The sequence below is a fragment of the Rhinatrema bivittatum genome, chromosome 5 (genome assembly GCF_901001135.1).
Source record: "Rhinatrema bivittatum chromosome 5, aRhiBiv1.1, whole genome shotgun sequence".
NCBI classification, from domain to species: Eukaryota; Metazoa; Chordata; class Amphibia; order Gymnophiona; family Rhinatrematidae; genus Rhinatrema; species Rhinatrema bivittatum.
Window position 1 is genome coordinate 235,658,317 of NC_042619.1, and position 20,873 is coordinate 235,679,189.

General features: G+C 46.6%; 1 protein-coding gene across 1 annotated transcript in view; it reads left to right on the forward strand.

Moving 5' to 3' along the window:
• The first annotated feature begins 5,320 nt into the window (after nucleotides 1-5,320).
• SETD4 (SET domain containing 4) overlaps nucleotides 5,321-20,873 on the forward strand; it is a 148,997-nt gene continuing 133,444 nt past the window's right edge. Inside the window, exon 1 of the mRNA XM_029603504.1 lies at nucleotides 5,321-5,376. The gene's annotated coding sequence lies outside the window, so the exon portion shown is untranslated. The remainder of the gene's footprint in view (nucleotides 5,377-20,873) is intronic.

Sequence of the window (20,873 nt, forward strand, 5' to 3'; positions counted from 1 at the left end):
TGCATGTGATGAGCGCTATTAGTTTTGCCGCGCATTGGACGTAAGTTGTGGAGGCACTAATCCCTTTATTACATAAGGGGATGTGGACGTGCCAACACAACCTGCATCCAACTGTGAGTTAAACAGTGTGCTTGGCTGAGCGCACTATAGTCCATTGGCCCCATATATGCAGAACATCACACTGCAGTTTAATTTTACACGCCTATCGGTGATTTGCTTTACCCACAAGCATCCCTTTGAAAATTACTCTCGAATGTACTACATTTTGCGGGTTATTTCTTTATATTCCTTGCTCGGTGTATATTTCTGATTTGCTTTAAAGGAGAGGCAATGCAGGCTCGTCATACATTGCCGTGTATAACTCGGCAAAGCGCGCATAGGGTGAGCGGAGCTGGCATGGGGGAGGGTAGGAGCAGCGAGGGGATTGGTCGGGGTGCAGCTCGTAACGGGCAGAGTTTGAATCAACCAATCAGGGCTAACCCCAGGAGAGCTATGGGTTAGCTTTAGGCTACATACAGCATTAGGCGAGTTGCAATGGTAAGGGTACGTGGCTCGTTTTTGCTGTTACCGTATTTGGGCTTCAAGGCGTATTTGTCTCGATTCTGTTAATTTTTTCACTTCTTTGATTGTTGTTTTTTCGCTTGTCTGATTCCCTTCCTTTTATCTTTTTCCCGAGTTTTTTCCATTCTAGTTCTGTGCGGCCGGGCGCAGTGGCTGCCTCGGTACTTCGAGGAATTAGCATACTGAGGAAGGGGCATGAGAAGGGTGGTCATTCGGGCGCCCGTGTGTCGGTGGCCAGGCCCAGCGATGGGCGGAGGGGCATGGCTAGGAGGACCTCCAGAGGCATGGCCAGGGATGATTCTCCTATGCAGGCAAGTGTTTGTGGGGATTTGCCTCCCGTCGCTAGCTCTGGCGAGAGCAGGCCAGAGGTGGACCCTGTACTCCTCGAGGCGCCGTGTGGGGTGGAGGCCGACTTCGAGCCGCTCGATTTATCCCTGAATGTGTCGGGGACTGATTTTGCTGCTCCCGGCAGTTCATCCCCCGGGGCCGCGGCAGTGCCTGTACATAAACCGAAAAGGAGCAGCGCGAGGTTCAAAGAGGGCGGAGATAGGGGCCTGGCCGCCTTGCGTAAGGCACAGGCAGCCTTCAGGAGTGGGAAGGGGAAAGCTGCTGGGGCAAGTAGAGCAATGATCAGCGGGGGGAGGCATGTGGTTTTTTCTTCCCACGGGGCGGGTTGTTTTAAGGAGCTTGGCAGGCCCAGAGGTTCTTTGGGCTTCCCGAGGCGGGGGGATATGTGTAGCGAGGAACCAGATGCGGGGGTGTTTAAGGGCCCGGTCGCCTGGCCCGGGGATCATTATGGCAGGGGGGTGGGTTTGCAGCCTTTCGAGGCCACCTTCTGCGGGGGTCGGCAGGCAGGGATCCCTTTCCGAGTTTTGTTTCGGCGAAGGGTCTGAGTGCCATCCATTTTCAGGGTTTGGTGGGTGGTCATCCTGGCAGCAGGACTCTGGGGAAAGGTCGAGCAGGCAGGGCATTGGTAGGGGGGAGGGCATGCCTTTGCAGAGGGAGTGGGGATCGGGTTGGGGGAAGTTTAGGGTCTCAGAGGAAGGTAGAGTTGGGGAGTCTGGACGCGGCCTTGGTGCGGATATGGGTCCTGCGGCTTCTTTTCTTCGTGCAGGTACACACGAGATGGTTTATCCAGGTACCTCTAGGTTGGAGTCATGGACGGACCAGATGCCCCATGGAAGCGCAGCTGATGAGATTAGAGGAAGAGGGTCGGGCGAGGGCGCAGCCCTTGGTGGCAGGCTGAGCTCGGGTACAGGAGCAGGTAACATCGATTCTCTTGGCAGGACAAGCGAGGGAGCGGTGGTGAAGAGTAAGAAGAGGGCTCATTCTGGCAGTTCAGGGTCCGATACCAGCTCTTCTTCTTCTATGTCGACATCTAGTGGTTCCGGGGGCGTGGTCAGTAGGGAAGGGAGGGGGGCCCGTCTCAGGATATGGGGCATCCAGCTCTAGCAACTTTGACCGAATTATGGGAGAAGGTGCCTATTAAATTGAGGAAGAGGATCAAGAAAAGGAAGTACGTTAATGTATTTGGACTGCTGGAGGGTAGAAGGGGAGCCAGGAAGGAAAGGAGGAAGGGGAAGAAGAAGGGTGAAACCTCAGGTCCCAAGGCTGCCAAGAACATTGTTAATTGGGTGAGGGGTTTCTTTAGATTGGCGAGTGTGGTTGGACACTACCAGCCCAGTTCTTACGGCGGGCTGTTGGCCTACAGGGATAGTAATCTCAGGGCTTTCCGGGATTACAAGGGTTGGGCTTGGTTAAATTATGATGTGAAATTTAGGGACAAGATGGCGGATAACAGGTTCAAGTCATGGGGCACGCAGGTTATTAATTTGTGGTTAACTCAGATGACCAACAAAAGTGCTGGTGGGGGGAGGAAAGGCATGGCTGCATCCGGAAGGACGGGGGTAAGCCTTCGGATAGTCAGTCGGGCTCAGTTGGTGCCTTTCGAGGTTACGGGGCTGGGAGCAAAGCAGGTTCAGGGCAAAAAGGGGGAGTAGGTTCACAGGGTGCATGTTGGAGATTTAACAAGGTCACTTGTCTGTTCCCAGATTGTAAATTCAGACACGTGTGCGCCACCTGTAATGGGGCGCACCTGGCTTCCAAGTGCGGGCAGGCGCAAGCTCCTTCCCTCGGTAGAGGGGGACAGTAGGGGCAGTTTTTCGAAAGCCGACTCGCCAATCGTGTTAGCAGCCATGCAGGAGTGGTTGCTGCTCTATCCTGATCGAGGAGCAGCGCATTTTCTTTTCTGGGATTTTAAGGAGGGTTTCCGGATTCCATATCGGGTTCAGAGTAGGGAAGGGGCGGTAAGAAATTCAGTCTACGGTGTGCTTGGCCAGTGCTGCTCGTGACAAATTGAACGCGGAGTTGCATTTAGGTAGGATAGCAGGGCCTTTTGTGGAGCCTCCGTGCAAGTCCTTATACTTGTCGCCTTTGGCTGTCATTCCCAAGAAGGTTCCAGGAAAATACAGGCTTATTTTGAATCTGTCTTTTCCAAAAGGGGAGTCAATCAATGATGGGATACCTAGGAAATATTGCTCCGTGCACTACGCTTCATTTGATGCGGCTATGGGCCTGGTCTGGGAGGCGGGTCCAGGTGCTTGGATGGCAAAAGCTGACATAGAATCTGCTTTCAGGTTGTTACCCATACACCCGTCTAGCATTCACTTGTTGGGTTTCACTTTTGAAGGGAAGTTTTTTGACAGATGCTTGCCTATGGGCTGTGCTTTATCGTGTGCATACTTTGAGGTTTTCAGCAGTTTCTTGCAGTGGGTGGCCGAGCAGCACAATCGTTGCTCTCAGATATTACACTATTTGGATGATTTCCTGTTTGTGGGTAGCCTTGGGTCCTCAGTGTGCCAGATGCAACTGGACGGTTTCATTCAGGTGGCAGGCAGTTTAGAGGTTCCCATAGCAGTGGACAAAATGGAGGGGCCATCTCAGCTGTTAACATTCTTAGGGATTAAGTTAGATTCTGTAAGTATGGTGTCCGGGTTGCCGGTCGATAAGGTCAGGAAGTTGCAGGAGTTAGTGTGGGAGGTCAAGGCCTCAAGGAAGGTTACATTATTCCAAATGCAGTCATTGATAGGTTTGTTGAATTTCGCTTGGAGGGTTATTCCGATGCTATGAGAGGTGTCAGGGCGAAGCATCATCGGATTCGTGTCACGCATGGGATCAAGGAGGAATTGGAGATTTGGGAATCTTTCCTTGGGACATTCAACGGAGTTTCTTTAATCCTGGATGATGAGATTTCCAATCAGGATGTAGCAGGTAGCACTGGTTTTGGGATTTATTTTCAGGGGCAGTGGTGCGCGTCCATGGCCAATGGATTGGGTTGAGAGTGGTTTGACTAAGAACATAACTTTTTTGGAGCTGTTCCCAATGGTAGTGGCCTTGGCAATTTGGGGGGGAAAGGTTAGCCAATAGACGGGTGGTCTTCAGGTGTGACAATTTGGGGGTGATGCAGGTTATCAATAAATTCTCGGCTCACTGTTTGAAGGTGTCAGAGTTGTTGAGGTCGTTATTGGCGTTTTGTTTGCAATTTAACATCGGTATCAGGGCTAAGCATGTGCCGGGAGTTCAGAATACCATTGCTGATGCTCTCTCTCATTTTCAGTGGACGGTCTTTCGGAAGTTGGCCCCCTTGGCGAAGGAGATGGCAGAGCCTTTCCCTGAGGATCTGTGGAGGCTCGGGAGAGCGAAGAGTGGGCGTTAATTCGTCAATCGGTGGCCCCTGCTACCTGGGCAGGATATGTAGCTGACTGGAACACCGTGGCGCGTTTCTTGCAGGCGGAGGGTTGGCATGGGGGTCCTGTGGTGGAGGACTTGTTGGTGGGGTTTGTGTTGAGCGTCAAGGGGCGAGGGTACTCTGTTTCAACTGTCCGGATGCAAATGGCTGGGTTCACTTTTTTCCATAAATTGCGAGGCTGGGGTAACCCGATGTTCAGTTTCCTTTTGAGGAAGCTTTTAGGGGGTTGGCAGAGAGCTTCTGGTTCGGTTGTTGATTCGCGGATGCCCATTCGTTATCAGGACCTGATTATGTTGATCAGTGCACTACCGGGGATTTGTTGGTCGGCATTTGAAGTTCAACTATTCACAACGGCGTTTTCCTTGGTGTTTTTTGGGGCAATGCAGATTAGCGAGTTAGTGGTGAAGTCCGCCTTGGCAGGGGCGGTTAAGGGGTTGCTAGCTGAGCATGTTAACGTGTGGGAGCTCCGTACTCTTGTATCTCCCCAGGTCAAAAATGGATCAAAAGGGTGTCGGTCAGGTACTAAAGCTTCTCTGGGCTTTCCCCATTTCTGTTTGCCCGGTGCGGGCAGTGCAAGGGTATTTTCAGGTGAGACCTAGAGTTTCAGGGTCCTTTCTGGTTCATGAGAAAGGGATGCTGTTAACTAGGTTTCAGTTTTCCAGGGTGCTGCTTTCAGGGGTATGTGGGGTCGTATAGTTCTCATTCTTTTCGGATCAAGACGGCTACATCTGCCGCGGAAGGGGGAATTCCAGCCGTGGGTATTCAAGAAGTCGTAAGATGGAGGTCGAATGCTTTCTTATCTTATGTGCGAAAATAAAAAAAATTAAAAAAAAAGAGAGGGGGGAGATGTGAGGTTGGGTGTGGGTGTGTAGGGTGGGAGGTGGCGGGGGGGCATGGTGCATGGCGAGCAAGGAGACGGAGGTGCGGATATTGACTGTGTCTTCTCTTTTGCAGGGCAAGAGGGGAGGCAGGGAGCGGAGGGTGCGTCTGGATCGTGGGCCACTCTTTTATGCACTGGACACAAGTGCGAGCTCAGCAGCGACCTTATGGAGAGGATTTGAGTCTCGGTGGGTGCAACGTGACAGTGCTCTAGTTCTGCAAGCGTGGAATGCTGTGGGACGAACTGTTGCCTTTCTTATGGGAAAGAGCGGACTGGTGGGGTGTGCCGAACATATTATTGGTGCATCTCGGGGGTAATGATATGGGGGCCAAAACTTGCAGGGCCTGGGTGACTTGCGTTAAGAAGGACCTGTTACAGGTCTTCATTCGCTGGCCGCGAGTTAAGCTGGGTTGGTCCGACATCATTGTCAGGTGGGGGTGTAAGGACAGCGCTTTGTGGAAGGTAGGAGTACCCAAAATGAATAAGCAGATAGGTAGATGGTTGGTTCGGGAAAGGGGGGTCTGGATTAGACACAGCTGGTCATGGAAACTGGAGAAAGGTTTCTTCATGATGGACAACATCCATTTGTCTGAAGTGGGAATGGATTTGTTAAATAATGATTGGCAGGAGGGGCTGGTGAAGGTGGTGGGGGAGGTTTTGAGGCTGCAATGGGGGAACAAGTACCACTAAAGCGGCCCTTGTTTGTGGCGGATAACCCGAGCCCAAATTATTGTTTGTGGATTGGGGGCTTAAAGGAAATGGGGGGGGGGAGGGGCAGCTCGTGTAGCGGGGGAGGCTGCTACACGAGATGGCCAGTGAGCTGAGGGGCTAAGCTCGAGGCCAAGTCTGCCAGTTTGCCCATGCTGGTGGAGGGGTGGGGCAAATGGTAATGGGGGTGGGGGCCTTACCACTGGGGGGGGCGAGGTGGTAAGGTATGTTGGGGAGGTAGGGGAAGGGAAGAAAAGGGGGCGGGGTTTGGTGGTTATTGTGATTGAGTTTGTAAGTTTATACTGTTAGGGCTCGGGTTAAGTGAATAAAACTGCAGCCGGTTATAAATGCCAAACAACGGGCCGATACAGTAAAAATCGTGGGAGAGCGGGCAAGCGCCCGCTCTCCCGGTGCGCGCACAGGACACTCTCCTGTGTGCGCGATATAGTAAATACATTTATTTAAATTAGGCCCGGCAGTAAAAAGAGGCGCTAGGGACACTATCGCGTCCCTAGCACCTCTTTTCGGTCAGGAGCGGCGGCTGTCAGTGGGTTTGACAGCTGATGCTCAATTTGCCGGTGTCGGTTCTTGAGCCCGTTGATAGCCACGGGTTCGGAAACCGGACGCCGGCAAAATTGAGCATCTGGTTTTTGAGCCGTGGGCCTATTTCACTTTTTTTTTTTTTTTTTACTTTTTTAAACTTTCGGGACCTCTGACTTAATATCGCCATGATATTAAGTCAGAGGGTGCACAGAAAAGCAGTTTTTACTGCTTTTCTGTGCACTTTCCCGGTGCCCGGAGAAATAAGCGCCTACCTTTGGGTAGGCGCGGGCATACCTAATAGGGCCATCAACATGCATTTGAATGTTGCGGGTGCTATTTAGGTTTGGGGGAGTTGGACGCGCATTTTGGACGCGCTATTACCCCTTACTGAATAAGGGGTAAAGCTAGCGTGTCAAAAACGCGTGTCCAAATGCCGGCTAACAGTGCGCTCTGTCGGAGCAGACTGTACTGTATCGCCCTGTTTGATACTAGTGTTGTGTGTTTATTGGGGGAGATCAGTGGGAGCGAGCCCAGCGCAGGTATTGACTCCTGTGTTATAGAAACATATAGAAACATAGAAATGATGGCAGAAGAAGACCAAACGGCCCATCCAGTCTGCCCAGCAAGTTTCACACTCTCTTTTTTTTCATACTTATCTGTTTCTCTTGGCTCTTAGTAACCATTTGGTTCTATTACCCTTCCACCCCCACCATTAATGTAGAGAGCAGTGTTGGAGCTGCATCTAAATGAAATATCTAGCTTAATTAGTTAGGGGTAGTAACCGCCGCAATAAGCAAGCTACACCCATGCTTGTTTACCCCGACTATGTAATTCAATCCTTGTTGGTTGTCTGTATATAGATCCACTTTTCTTCATTCCCCCTGCTGCTGAAGCAGAGACTTATGCTGGATATGCATTGAAAGTGAAGTGTCAGTCTTTCTCCCCTGCCGTTGAAGCAGAGAGCTATGCTGGATATGCTTGAAGACTTTCTCCCCTGCCGTTGAAGCAGAGAGCTATGCTGGATATGCTTGAAGACTTTCTCCCCTGCCGTTGAAGCAGAGAGCTATGCTGGATATGCTTGAAGACTTTCTCCCCTGCCGTTGAAGCAGAGAGCTATGCTGGATATGCTTGAAGACTTTCTCCCCTGCCGATGAAGCAGAGAGCTATGCTGGAAATGCTTGAAGTGTCAGACTTTCTCCCCTGCCATTGAAGCAGAGAGCTATGCTGGAAATGCTTGAAGTGTCAGACTTTCTCCCCTGCCGTTGAAGCAGAGAGCTATGCTGGATATGCTTGAAGACTTTCTCCCCTGCCGTTGAAGCAGAGAGCTATGCTGGATATGCTTGAAGACTTCCTCCCCTGCCGTTGAAGCAGAGAGCTATGCTGGATATGCTTGAAGACTTCCTCCCCTGCCGTTGAAGCAGAGAGCTATGCTGGATATGCTTGAAGACTTCCTCCCCTGCCGTTGAAGCAGAGAGCTATGCTGGATATGCTTGAAGACTTCCTCCCCTGCCGTTGAAGCAGAGAGCTATGCTGGATATGCTTGAAGACTTCCTCCCCTGCCGTTGAAGCAGAGAGCTATGCTGAATATGCTTGAAGACTTCCTCCCCTGCCGTTGAAGCAGAGAGCTATGCTGGATATGCTTGAAGACTTCCTCCCCTGCCGTTGAAGCAGAGAGCTATGCTGGATATGCTTGAAGACTTCCTCCCCTGCCGTTGAAGCAGAGAGCTATGCTGGATATGCTTGAAGACTTCCTCCCCTGCCGTTGAAGCAGAGAGCTATGCTGGATATGCATTGAAAGTGAAGTGTCAGTCTTTCTCCCCTGCCGTTGAAGCAGAGAGCTATGCTGGATATGCTTGAAGACTTTCTCCCCTGCCGTTGAAGCAGAGAGCTATGCTGGATATGCTTGAAGACTTTCTCCCCTACCGTTGAAGCAGAGAGCTATGCTGGATATGCTTGAAGACTTTCTCCCCTGCCGTTGAAGCAGAGAGCTATGCTGGATATGCTTGAAGACTTTCTCCCCTGCCGTTGAAGCAGAGAGCTATGCTGGATTTGCTTGAAGACTTTCTCCCCTGCCGTTGAAGCAGAGAGCTATGCTGGAAATGCTTGAAGTGTCAGACTTTCTCCCCTGCCGTTGAAGCAGAGAGCTATGCTGGAAATGCTTGAAGTGTCAGACTTTCTCCCCTGCCGTTGAAGCAGAGAGCTATGCTGGATATGCTTGAAGACTTTCTCCCCTGCCGTTGAAGCAGAGAGCTATGCTGGATATGCTTGAAGACTTTCTCCCCTGCCGTTGAAGCAGAGAGCTATGCTGGATATGCTTGAAGACTTCCTCCCCTGCCGTTGAAGCAGAGAGCTATGCTGGATATGCTTGAAGACTTCCTCCCCTGCCGTTGAAGCAGAGAGCTATGCTGGATATGCTTGAAGACTTCCTCCCCTGCCGTTGAAGCAGAGAGCTATGCTGGATATGCTTGAAGACTTCCTCCCCTGCCGTTGAAGCAGAGAGCTATGCTGGATATGCTTGAAGACTTCCTCCCCTGCCGTTGAAGCAGAGAGCTATGCTGGATATGCTTGAAGACTTCCTCCCCTGCCGTTGAAGCAGAGAGCTATGCTGGATATGCAATGAAAGTGAAGTATCAGGCTTATTTGATTTGGGGTAGTAACTGCCATAAAAAGCAAGCTACTCCCTGCTTGTTTGTGAATGCAAATCTTTTTTTTTTTCCCCCACATTCATTTACGTCCTCTAGACTTTATGGATCCACAGTGTTTATCCCACGCCCCTTTGAAGTCTTTCACACTTCTGGTCTTCACCACTTCCTCCGGAAGGGCATTCCAGGCATCCACCACCCTCTCCATGAAGAAATACTTCCTGACATTGGTTCTGAGTCTTCCTCCCTGGAGCTTCAAATCATGACCCCTGGTTCTGCTGATTTGTTTCCGACGGAAAAGGTTTGTCGTTGTCTTTGGATCATTAAAACCTTTCAAGTATCTGAAAGTCTGTATCATATCACCTCTGCTCCTCCTTTCCTCCAGGGTGTACATATTTAGATTCTTCAATCTCTCCTCATAAGTCATTCGATGAAGACCTTCCACCTTTTTGGTCGCCCTTCTCTGGACCGCCTCCATCTTGTCTCTGTCTCTTCGGAGATACACTTTGAGCTCTTTGAATGGAAAAGTGTGAGGTAAACAATGATGATGATAATGAGGTATTAGGAATAGGAGAGGGGGGGGGGGAGAGGGAACAGATGAGAGAGCCAGGGTCTTCACACTTATTCACATCCCCACTTCCCCCATGGTCTCCCCTCCTCATATTTAAGTCCTCAAGGTCATTTCAGAGGGCTTTGGGGCAGATTCTGTTCATATTCCATTACAAAGTAACAACAGAGGTTTTGTATACCTACAAATATATTCTGGATGCATGTAATTTTACACATAGGTCCGGTTTTTTTCACTGTCCTACACAAGAGGAATCCGTAATCCTAACGTATTTTCAAATTCAGCTCTTTAAGAAATGACCGGCGGTGTGGGCTTGTCCCGCGCTGCTGAGTTTAACCAGGGGAGAGGGTGCGCAGCGGCGGATGTATCGCTGGGGGGGAGGGGATGGGATCGAGGCTGGAAGCTGAGGGATGCAGCGATGTGAATCACTGCGTCCCTGTTGGTCAGGTTCCTCAGCCTGCCGGTGATGTGGTGATTCGAGGTAAACGGTCCCAGCAGGCTGAGGAGAAGGCTGTGTTGGCTCGTTGTCGCGGTTAGTTTAAAATAAAGGAAAATTAGTTTCTTACCTGATAATTTTCGTTCCTGTAGTACCTAGGATCAGTCCTGACTGCTAGGTTATGCCTCCCCTCCAGCAGATGGAGTCAGAGAAAAGCTGAAAATCACCCCCTAGATATACTGGTGTGCCACCTGCGATCCCTCAGTATAAAGAATATCAAAGCAGAATGAAACATATAATCATCCACTCCTGCTGAATAGTAAACTCTTTTAACTCAACCAATGATTAGATCAAGTAGGTATATTGCTCTGAAAACACAAACAAACCTGTCTCCCTATATGAAAATAGAAAACCCTGTATAACTTGCCTGAAACTACGCATCAACACGTATTCCAATACTCTGCAGCTGCAGGAACTGTAAGGAGACAAAGGAACAGAAAGAAATACGAGCAGACTCTCCCATAACAGACTTGGGCGGGCGTCTGGACTGATCCTAGGTACTACAGGAACGAAAATTATCAGGTAAGAAACTAATTGTCCTTTCCCTGTACTTACCAGGATCAGTCCAGACTGTTGGGATGTACCCGAGCCGCCTTAAATGGGGTGGGACCCAGAGAGTCCCGCTCGAATCACTCTGCTACCAAAGGAATCCACCGACGGATCATGAACATCCAACCGATAATGTCTAGCGAATGTGTGCAAGGACTTCCAAGTGGCTGCCCTGCAAATCTCTTGGGAAGACACAAACAGACTTTCAGCCTATGATGCCGCCTGAGAACGAAGAGAGTGAGCCTTAAGCCCATCCGGTACAGGTCGTCCGCACCCAATGTATGCGGAAGCAATCACGCTTTTCAATCAGCGGGTGACAGTAGTCTTGGAAACCTGAAGACCCTTCTTGGGACCATTCCACAAAACAAATAGATGATCCAACCGTCGAAAATCATTAGTCACCTCCAAGTACCGCAGAAGTGCCCAACGGACATCCAAATACCTTAGTTCCCGACCTTAAGAAGAGCGGATATCCTCCTCAGAAAAGGCAGGTAATTCCACCGCCTGATTAACGTGGAAGGCCGAAACCACCTTAGGCAAGAAAGAAGGTATTGTGCATAGGGATACCCCGGACTCAGAAATACGCAAAAACGGCTCCCTGCACGATAATGCCTGAAGTTCCGAAACGCGACGCGCTGACTAAATAGCCACTAGAAACACTGTCTTGAGAGTTAAATTCTTCAAAGTGGCCCTCCTAATAGGTTCAAATGGTGAAGTGCAGAGACCACGGAGAACCAAATTCAAGCTCCAGGATGGACATGGAGCCCTCACAGGGGGACGCAAATTCCTAACCTCGCATAAAAAACGAGCAACATCTGGGTGGCAGGAAAGAGAAGAACCATCAATTCTGCCCCTCAGACAGCCCAGGGTCGCTACCTGCACACGAAGCGAACTGTAAGCTAAGCCCTTCTTCAAACCGTCCAGCAAAAACATGAGAATATGCTCCAATGAGGCCTTCTGTGGAGACAGCTTTAACCTACTGCAGCAGGAGACAAAGACCTTCCAAACTCTAGCATAGGCAAGAAACGTCGAGGTCTTGCATGCCCTAAGGAGGGTAGAAATCACTGCTTCTGGGTAACCCTTCTTTCTCAGTTGTCTCCGCTCATAAGCCAAGCCGCTAGACAAAAGCGATCCGCTAGATCAAAAGATACTGGGCCCTGACGCAGAAGATTCGGGAGATGACCAAGACGCAATGGGCCGTCTACCGCCAGGTTGACCAGATCCGCGAACCACGGCCTTCTTGGCCACTTCGGGGCCACTAGAATTACCAGACCCCGGTGGGATTCTATGCGTCTTAAAACTTTTCCCACTAGGGGCCAAGGGGGAAACACATAAAGGAGGATGCATGGAGGCCACGGATGTACCAGCACATCCACCCCTTCCGATCCATGTTCCCTCCTTTAACTGAAAAAACAAGCCGCTTTGGCGTTTAGCCAAGTCGCCATTAAATCCAAGCGCGAGGTCCCCCAATGTCAATTTATGAGTTGCATTGCCTCGGCCAACAGCTCTCACTCTCCTGGATCCAGGTGTTGTCAACTGAGAAAAGTCTGCCTGAACATAAGAAAATGCCATACTGGGTCAGACCAAGGGTCCATCAAGCCCAGCATCCTGTTTCCAACAGTGGCCAATCCAGGCCATAAGAACCTGGCAAGTACCCAAAAACTAAGTCTGTTCCATGTTACCATTGCTAATGGCAGTGGCTATTCTCTAAGTGAACTTAATAGCAGGTAATGGACTTCTCCAAGAACTTATCCAATCCTTTTTTAAACACAGCTATACTAACTGCACTAACCACAACCTCTGGCAACAAATTCCAGAGTTTAATTGTGCGTTGAGTAAAAAGGAACTTTCTCCGATTAGTTTTAAATGTGCCCCATGCTAACTTCATGGAGTGCCCCCTAGTCTTTCTACTATTCGAAAGAGTAAATAACTGATTCACATCTACCCGTTCTAGACCTCTCATAATTTTAAACATCTTCATCATATCCCCCCTCAGCCGTCTCTTCTCCAAGCTGAAAAATCTTAACCTCTTTAGTCTTTCCTCATAGGGGAGCTGTTCCATTCCCCTTATCATTTTGGTAGCCCTTCTCTGTACCTTCTCCATCGCAATTATATCTTTTTTGAGATGCGGCGACCAGAATTGTACACAGTATTCAAGGTGCGGTCTCACCATGGAGCGATACAGAGGCATTATGACATTTTCCGTTTTATTCACCATTCCCTTTCTAATAATTCCCAACATTCTGTTTGCTTTTTTGACTGCCGCAGCACACTGAACCGACGATTTCAATGTGTTATCCACTATGACGCCTAGATCTCTTTCTTGGGTTGTAGCACCTAATATGGAACCCAACATTGTGTAATTATAGCATGGGTTATTTTTCCCTATATGCATCACCTTGCACTTATCCACATTAAATTTCATCTGCCATTTGGATGCCCAATTTTCCAGTCTCACAAGGTCTTCTTGCAATTTATCACAATTTGCTTGTGATTTAACTACTCTGAACAATTTTGTGTCATCTGCAAATTTGATTATCTCACTCGTCGTATTTCTTTACAGATCATTTTTAAATATATTGAAAAGTAAGGGTCCCAATACAGATCCCTGAAGTACTCCACTGTCCACTCCCTTCCACTGAGAAAATTGTCCATTTAATCCTACTCTCTATTTCCTGTTTTTTAGCCAGTTTGCAATCCACGAAAGGACATCGCCACCTATCCCATGACTTTTTACTTTTCCTAGAAGCCTCTCATGAGGAACTTTGTCAAACACCTTCTGAAAATCCAAGTATACTATATCTACCGGTTCACCTTTATCCACATGTTTATTAACTCCTTCAAAAAAGTGAAGCAGATTTGTGAGGCAAGACTTGCCCTGGGTAAAGCCATGCTGACTTTGTTCCATTAAACCATGTCTTTCTATATGTTCTGTGATTTTGATGTTTAGAACACTTTCCACTATTTTTCCTGGCACTAAAGTCAGGCTAACCGGTCTGTAGTTTCCCGGATCGCCCCTGGAGCCCTTTTTAAATATTGGGGTTACATTTGCTATCCTCCAGTCTTCAGGTACAATGGATGATTTTAATGATAGGTTACAAATTTTTACTAATAGGTCTGAAATTTCATTTTTTAGTTCCTTCAGAACTCTGGGGTGTATACCATCCGGTCCAGGTGATTTACTACTCTTCAGTTTGTCAATCAGGCCTACCACGTCTTCTAGGTTCACCGTGATTTGATTCAGTCCATCTGAATCATTACCCATGAAAACCTTCTCCATTACGGGTACCTCCCCAACATCCTCTTCAGTAAACACTGAAGCAAAGAAATCATTTAATCTTTCTGCAATGGCCTTATCTTCTCTAAGTGCCTCTTTAACCCCTCGATCATCTAACAGTCCAACTGACTCCCTCACAGGCTTTCTGCTTCAGATATATTTAAAAAAGTTTTTACTGTGAGTTTTTGCCTCTACAGCCAACTTCTTTTCAAATTCTCTCTTAGCCTGTCATATCAATGTCTTACATTTAACTTGCCAGTGTTTATGCTTTATCCTATTTTCTTGTGTTGGATCCTTCTTCCAATTTTTGAATGAAGATCTTTTGTCTAAAATAGCTTCTTTCACCTCCCCTTTTAACCATGCCGGTAATCGTTTTGCCTTCTTTCCACCTTTCTTAATGTGTGGAATACATCTAGACTGTGCTTTAGAATGGTATTTTTTTAACAATGACCACGCCTCTTGGACATTTTTTACTTTTGTAGCTGCTCCTTTCAGTTTTTTTCTAACAATTTTTCTCATTTTATCAAAGTTTCCCTTTTGAAAGTTTAGCACGAGAGCCTTGGATTTGCACACTGTTCCTCTTCCAGTCATTAAATCAAATTTGATCATATTATGATCACTATTGCCAAGCGGCCCCACCACCATTACCTCTCTCACCAAGTCCTGTGCTCCACTGAGAATTAGATCTAAAATTGCTCCCTCTCTCGTCGGTTCCTGAACCAATTGCTCCATAAAGCTATCATTTATTCCATCCAGGAACGTTATCTCTCTAGCGTGTCCCGATGATACATTTACCCTAGTCAAAATTGGGGTAATTGAAGTCTCTCATTATTATTGCACTACCAATTTGGTTAGCTTCCCTAATTTCTCTTAGCATTTCACTGTCCGTCTCACCATCTTGACCAGGTGGACGGTAGTATACCCCTATCACTATAGTCTTCCCCGACACACAAGGGATTTCTACCCATAAAGATTCAATTTTGTATTTAGTCTCATGCAGGATGTTTATCCTGTTGGACTCTATGCCATCCCGGACATAAAGTTCCACACCTCCTCCCGGGTCAATTCTTATAAATTTCCATGTGCTAAACATGAATGTGACTGTGAAAATGCAACCATATCCTTTGTCAGCATACCCATTCAAACAGAGGTTTTGTTCAATTTAGAGTATGTATCAAAGAAAGTATCCTCCTCATTGTTAAAAGCCAGCTCCTATTCCATTGCCAGACTATAATGCCTGACTTGGAGATATGGAAAGAAATTACCCCCTGGGAGTGACCAAGTATCTTGAAGTTGTGAAAAGGTATATAGAGTATTGCAGTCCGGATTGATCCACTGCCTCACACAGTAAAGGCCCTTATTTTCCCAAACAACAAATGCTGCAGAAGAAAACCCTGCAGGGAAATCAACATTACCCTGTAAAACTAAAAAGGTTGATCTAGTTGCACTGTGTTTCAGGGCTGTTCTCCACCATTGCCAAGCTTTACAAATACGGACATCCAAAAACTGTGGTAATTCATTGCCCCCAGTCAAAGACCCGAAAGGTGCAATAAATTAATGGGACTATTTGGACTTGTTACAGCATGCATTAAAGACTCAGGATCATATTTATTGCTAAAGGCAGACTATTCTTGAACATATCTCGAAAGGCAGGCTACATTATATAGACGAAGGTCTGGCAATGCAGGTTCCCCTCTGTTTTTATCAAGACAAAGTGTTTTATAGCTCAAGTCCGCTCTCCTGCCCTGCCAAACAAAGGATGTAACCATAGAATGAAATTTAACGATATCCAACTGTTTTATCCAAAGTGGCAGCATCTGTAAACAGTGTAAAACGTTTGGCGGAATCACCATTTTAACTCATGCACAACTGCCCATTAAATTGCCTCCAGCGACTCAGCTTGCTGTCCCTTCTGATTCCCAGCACAACACCTTGATACATTCTGAACTCTTGCCTCATTTGAACTCTAAACTCATCCCCTTTTGGGGAAAGGACCATACTACAAATCACTCCCTAACTCATATCGCCCTTGACTTCCCATTGCTGGAAAGGTCTTCTTATTAAACACAGCGTAAGCATTTGCCTCTAGTAAGGCCCAAGCTGCTTTATATTTCTAAAAGTGAAGAGTTCATTTTTGCAAGGAGAACTGCATGATCTTGAAAATTACAGTAGAGTTAACCGTTCTCCAATCAGGGTCTGAGCCTTTTGTTTCAGGCAAGGTGAAGGTAGACAGTCTGGTGGCGCTGCCAAGGATATGTTTTATAATCTAAGGCATATTTTGCAATGCTTGAATTTCTCAGTTCTGTCACATATACTGTAGAACAGGTTCTTGACCTTTTTTCCGTGATGACACACCTGACAGATGATACACGCATGACACATTGCACACTACATTTAACAGCTATACTAAAAAAAAATCCTAGATATTATTTTATTGTTGAAAATGATGCAGCAGAAATATAAAATATTCTTTAATTTCAGTAACTGTTTATAAAATATTCTTTTTTTTTTTTTTTTGTTATTAATTTTTATTGGAGTTTGCAATATCACAAGCAATACAGCCCAAAACAACGGGTAATTATCCACCAAGAAAGTACAAAACATCATGGTATACAATACACATCCGGATACCAATGAAAGATAAGTGCAAAAATTACAATAATAAACGCCAAGAGTAAACCCCAGTTTTCTTCACCTCCTTTTCCTGCACCTCTCCCTCCCCCCCCCCCTTCCCCACCCCCATACAGTAACTAAACCCGTACGTGGTACAGGAGCAATGTGAACTAGCCTTAAATAAGAAAAATAACATATGACATTAACGTCGTAACATACAACAGAAGGTAATAACAGATGGTCCAGAGTAGACACATAAAACATAGGAGAACGTGTGATCTAATACAAGAAATCATGTGATCTGGTACAGGTGATCATCAAGGGAATTTAGGTTGGAAACCAGCTATGAAACAGAGGTTCACCAGGGTACAGCACTCTAAATAACTAACTAAGTAATTCGTTAACTGGCACGTCCCCTGTTGGTGTGGGACTAGGTTTTAAGTATTCCAAAAAAGGATCCCATACCTCAGCACCTCTTTTCGCTACTGAAGTTTTCTGCTGTGTAAGTCCATACATCTCATGCGTGCACAGGCGAAGCATGTATTTAAACCATTCTTCATAAGATGGCACATTGTCAACCATCCAGTGGAACAAAATTGTCTTTTTCCCAACCACAGCCGCTTTAGCTATAAACAAACTCAACAGTGCATTCATGCTAACGTTGTCAGAAGGTATAACCCCAAACAACCACTGAATAGGATCTAAGATGATATGACATTTCCAAATAAGCATACAAAACCGTTGTATACCCTGCCAAAATTCCTGTATATGTTTACATTCCCAAAATACATGGTAATATGAGCCCGGAGCCTCCCCACACTTCATACACGTCGGCGAATCACTGAGTTTAAGCGTGTATGCGAGCGCTGGAGAAATGAACCCTTGCCATAAAAATTTATATTGTGTTTCACGAAGGTCCTCATTAATTGTAATAGACTGTATATTAGGGAACACACTTATAAATGTCTCATAAGATAATGTAAAGGCCGACCACTGTGTCCACTTGCCATAAAGCTTCTGTAAAGGTATGGGCACAGAACAGCAAATTTCCAGTTCCTTATAAAAAAGGGAAATTTTTGGGCCCTTCGTGGAGGTGCTGGAAAATAGGTCCCTTAAAGCACTAGTGCTAGTGATTAGCACTAGTATGCCAGTGATTAGAATGAGTTTGCATAAAATGTCTAATTTGCAGAAAGGCATAGAAGTCTGCATGAGGTAACCCAAACTGATTTTGCAAATCTTGAAAACTGTATAAATGACCGGTTAATGGATGAATTAATTGATATAGATATCGAAGCCCCTTATTGTTCCAACGCATAAAGGGGGAAACTCCCATTCCCGGGGAAAACATAGGGTTAAAAATCAGTGTTAGCATTGGGGTCACCCCTAAAGGTTGTCTCAAGCGGTGACACAATCTTGTCCACGTCTTCCTACATGTTACCACAAGGATATGATCTCGTAGGGGTAAAGGCATTTGGCATGCAGGCATATGCAACAAGCAATTCAATGAGGGCACTTGATACCAGGCCGTGAGGAGCTGAGTAGGTGTAAAATAAGAGGTGTCATATAGCCAGTCTTTAAGGAAACGTAAGTTACATGCTACATTATATTGGCTCAAATTTGGACAACCCAACCCCCCTTTTGAGAGAGGAGTTTGCAAAGTGCGAAGCGAGATCCGGGGTTTCTTGCCCCCCCACAGAAACAATCTGAGGGCCTTGTCTACACTACAAATATCCTTCGACAACAGGGAAATAGGTAACATTTGCAAAATATATAGCCATTTGGGTAAGATTATCATTTGAAATAGGTGAATTCGCCCTTTAAGCGATAATGGTAGATTCCGCCACCGTAGTAAAGTCTCTTGAGTGTATTTTACTTTCGGGGCTATATTTAGCTGGTAGAGAGTGTCAAGAGATGCTGGAATCTTAACCCCCAGGTATTTAAGGTCATTGGCAGCCCATCTCAATGGAAAGACTCCCCGCCAGCTAGATTGAACCTCCGGGGTTACAGCCAAAGCCTCAGATTTGTCTCTGTTGATCTTGAGTCCCGCAAAAGATCCAAACCATTCCTGAAGCGACAACAAAGGTCCCAAAGATTTCTCAGGATCAGTTAGGAACACCAGAACATCATCGGCAAAAGCCGCAATCTTAAAGGCATGAGTCGCCCTCTGAAAACCCCGGATCTCCTCATTTATCATTATCTTCCGTAATAATGGATCAATAGTGAGAATATATAGAAGTGGGGACAGTGGACATCCCTGACGAACTCCTCTCTGTATAGATACCCCCCCGGAACAAACGTTGTTCACAATAATGTGTGATATGGGATCACCATATAATAACTTTAGGTATTGCAAGAACGGCCCATCAAACCCATATTTGCGCAACACTGAAAACATATATGACCAGGACACCCGGTCAAAGGCCTTTTCAGAATCAAACCCTATAGCTATAGCAGATATTCCCTGTTGTTGACAGAATTTTATCGCCGAAATTAATTTGAGAATATGACCAGTGACTGTGCGGCCTTTGACAAAGCCTACCTGCTGATCTGAAATCAATTGGGGTAAAAGCATATTTAGCCTATTTGCCAGTACCTTGGCTAATATTTTGAGATCGCTGTTCAGAAGGGAAATCGGACGATATGATTCGGGTTTCTCTCGGTCCTTACCCGGTTTAGGTAGGACTATTATATGGGCTGTATTAAACGATATGGGAAAGGAATCTCTTGCCAAGCCATTGGCATAGAAATCCGTTAGCGGGGTAACAATGTGTTCCTTAAGCAGCTTATAGAAATCATATGAAAACCCGTCAGGTCCAGGCGCCTTCCCAATAGGCATAGTGTTGATGGTCTGTAACACCTCATAGGTCTGAATAGGTCTGTTCATGTATTCTCTTTGAGAAGGAGTAATATTTGGCAGGGTAAGGTCAGCAAAGAATTCCTGTTCACGATCTGGGGGTGGAGTAGGATCTGCTTTATACAGGGAATTATAGAAACTGCGGAAAATTTCGCAAATATCCGCAATGTCAGTGACTTGATGTCCTTGAGTCGTACGCATACCATGAATCATGGTTCGCGGTCTAGCTGCCCTAACCAAATTCGCAAGTGGTCTCCCAACTTTATTACCAAATCGAAAATAGTTGTGCTGGGCAACTTGTAAAGCATAGCTTGCCCGTGTATGAAGTACAGTATTGAGCCGTCTTAGAATGTTAAAGTAGTGTTTTTTATTATTTTCCGTGGGAAATTGCACCATAACACTACATGCCGGTCGTAACATGGAATCTAGCTGTAAAATTTCCTTGTTAATGCGCTTTCGCCGTGTGCAAACATAGCTGATAATTTCTCCTCTAAGGACCGCTTTTCCCGCTTCCCAATATAATTGGGGGTCACCAGTATGCTGGGCATTATGTGTAGCATACTCACGCCATTTTTCACGTAAGAACTGTTGAAAATCTTTATCCGTCCGCAGAGCCCGAGGAAACTTCCATATGTTTGCCCCCACCCTATTAGGCCCGAACCTCAAAGAAACAGACACAGGGGAGTGGTCAGAAATAACTGGTGTTTCAATGGTGGCCGTAAGGACCTTGGGAAAAACTTCCTCAGCTAAAAGTATATAATCAATTCTAGAAAAAGACCCGTGTGGGTGGGAATAAAAGGTGAAGTCATTTTCTGTTGGGTGTAAAGTCCGCCAGATATCAGTAAGCCTCAACTGAGTACTAAGGTGGGCAATCCCCGACCTCGGAGTTCCTGCATGAGATCCCCTTGATGTTGATTTATCTAGCAACTCATCCGCCACACAGTTAAGGTCTCCAGCTAACACCAATAACCCAGTCTGATGAGACAAAACTATTCTGGCAAAATCTTTTAAGTAACCGTGCGGATTCGTGGTGGGAACATACACATTACAGATGGTAACCAACGTCCCTTGCCAACGACCCATTACTAGCACATATCTGCCCTCCGGATCTGTCACTGAGTTTTCCAACACGAAATCCGTAGATTTGCGAATAAGAATCGCAACTCCTGCTTTTCTTTGCTGTGCTGCCGCAAATATGCATGTTTCTACCCAGTCCCTTTGCAACTTGGCACTCTCTTGGGCATTCAAGTGGGTTTCTTGGAGACACACTATATCTCCCTTTAAACGGTGTAAATGAGTGAGGACTTTTTTCCGTTTAATGGGGGAACCTAGCCCGTGCACATTCCAAGAAATAAGTTTCGTCATCTAATACACCCTGAAAAGAGAAAGGTCAGAACACACTGAAATGCAACTTCAAGGAAGGAGGTCCCAGCT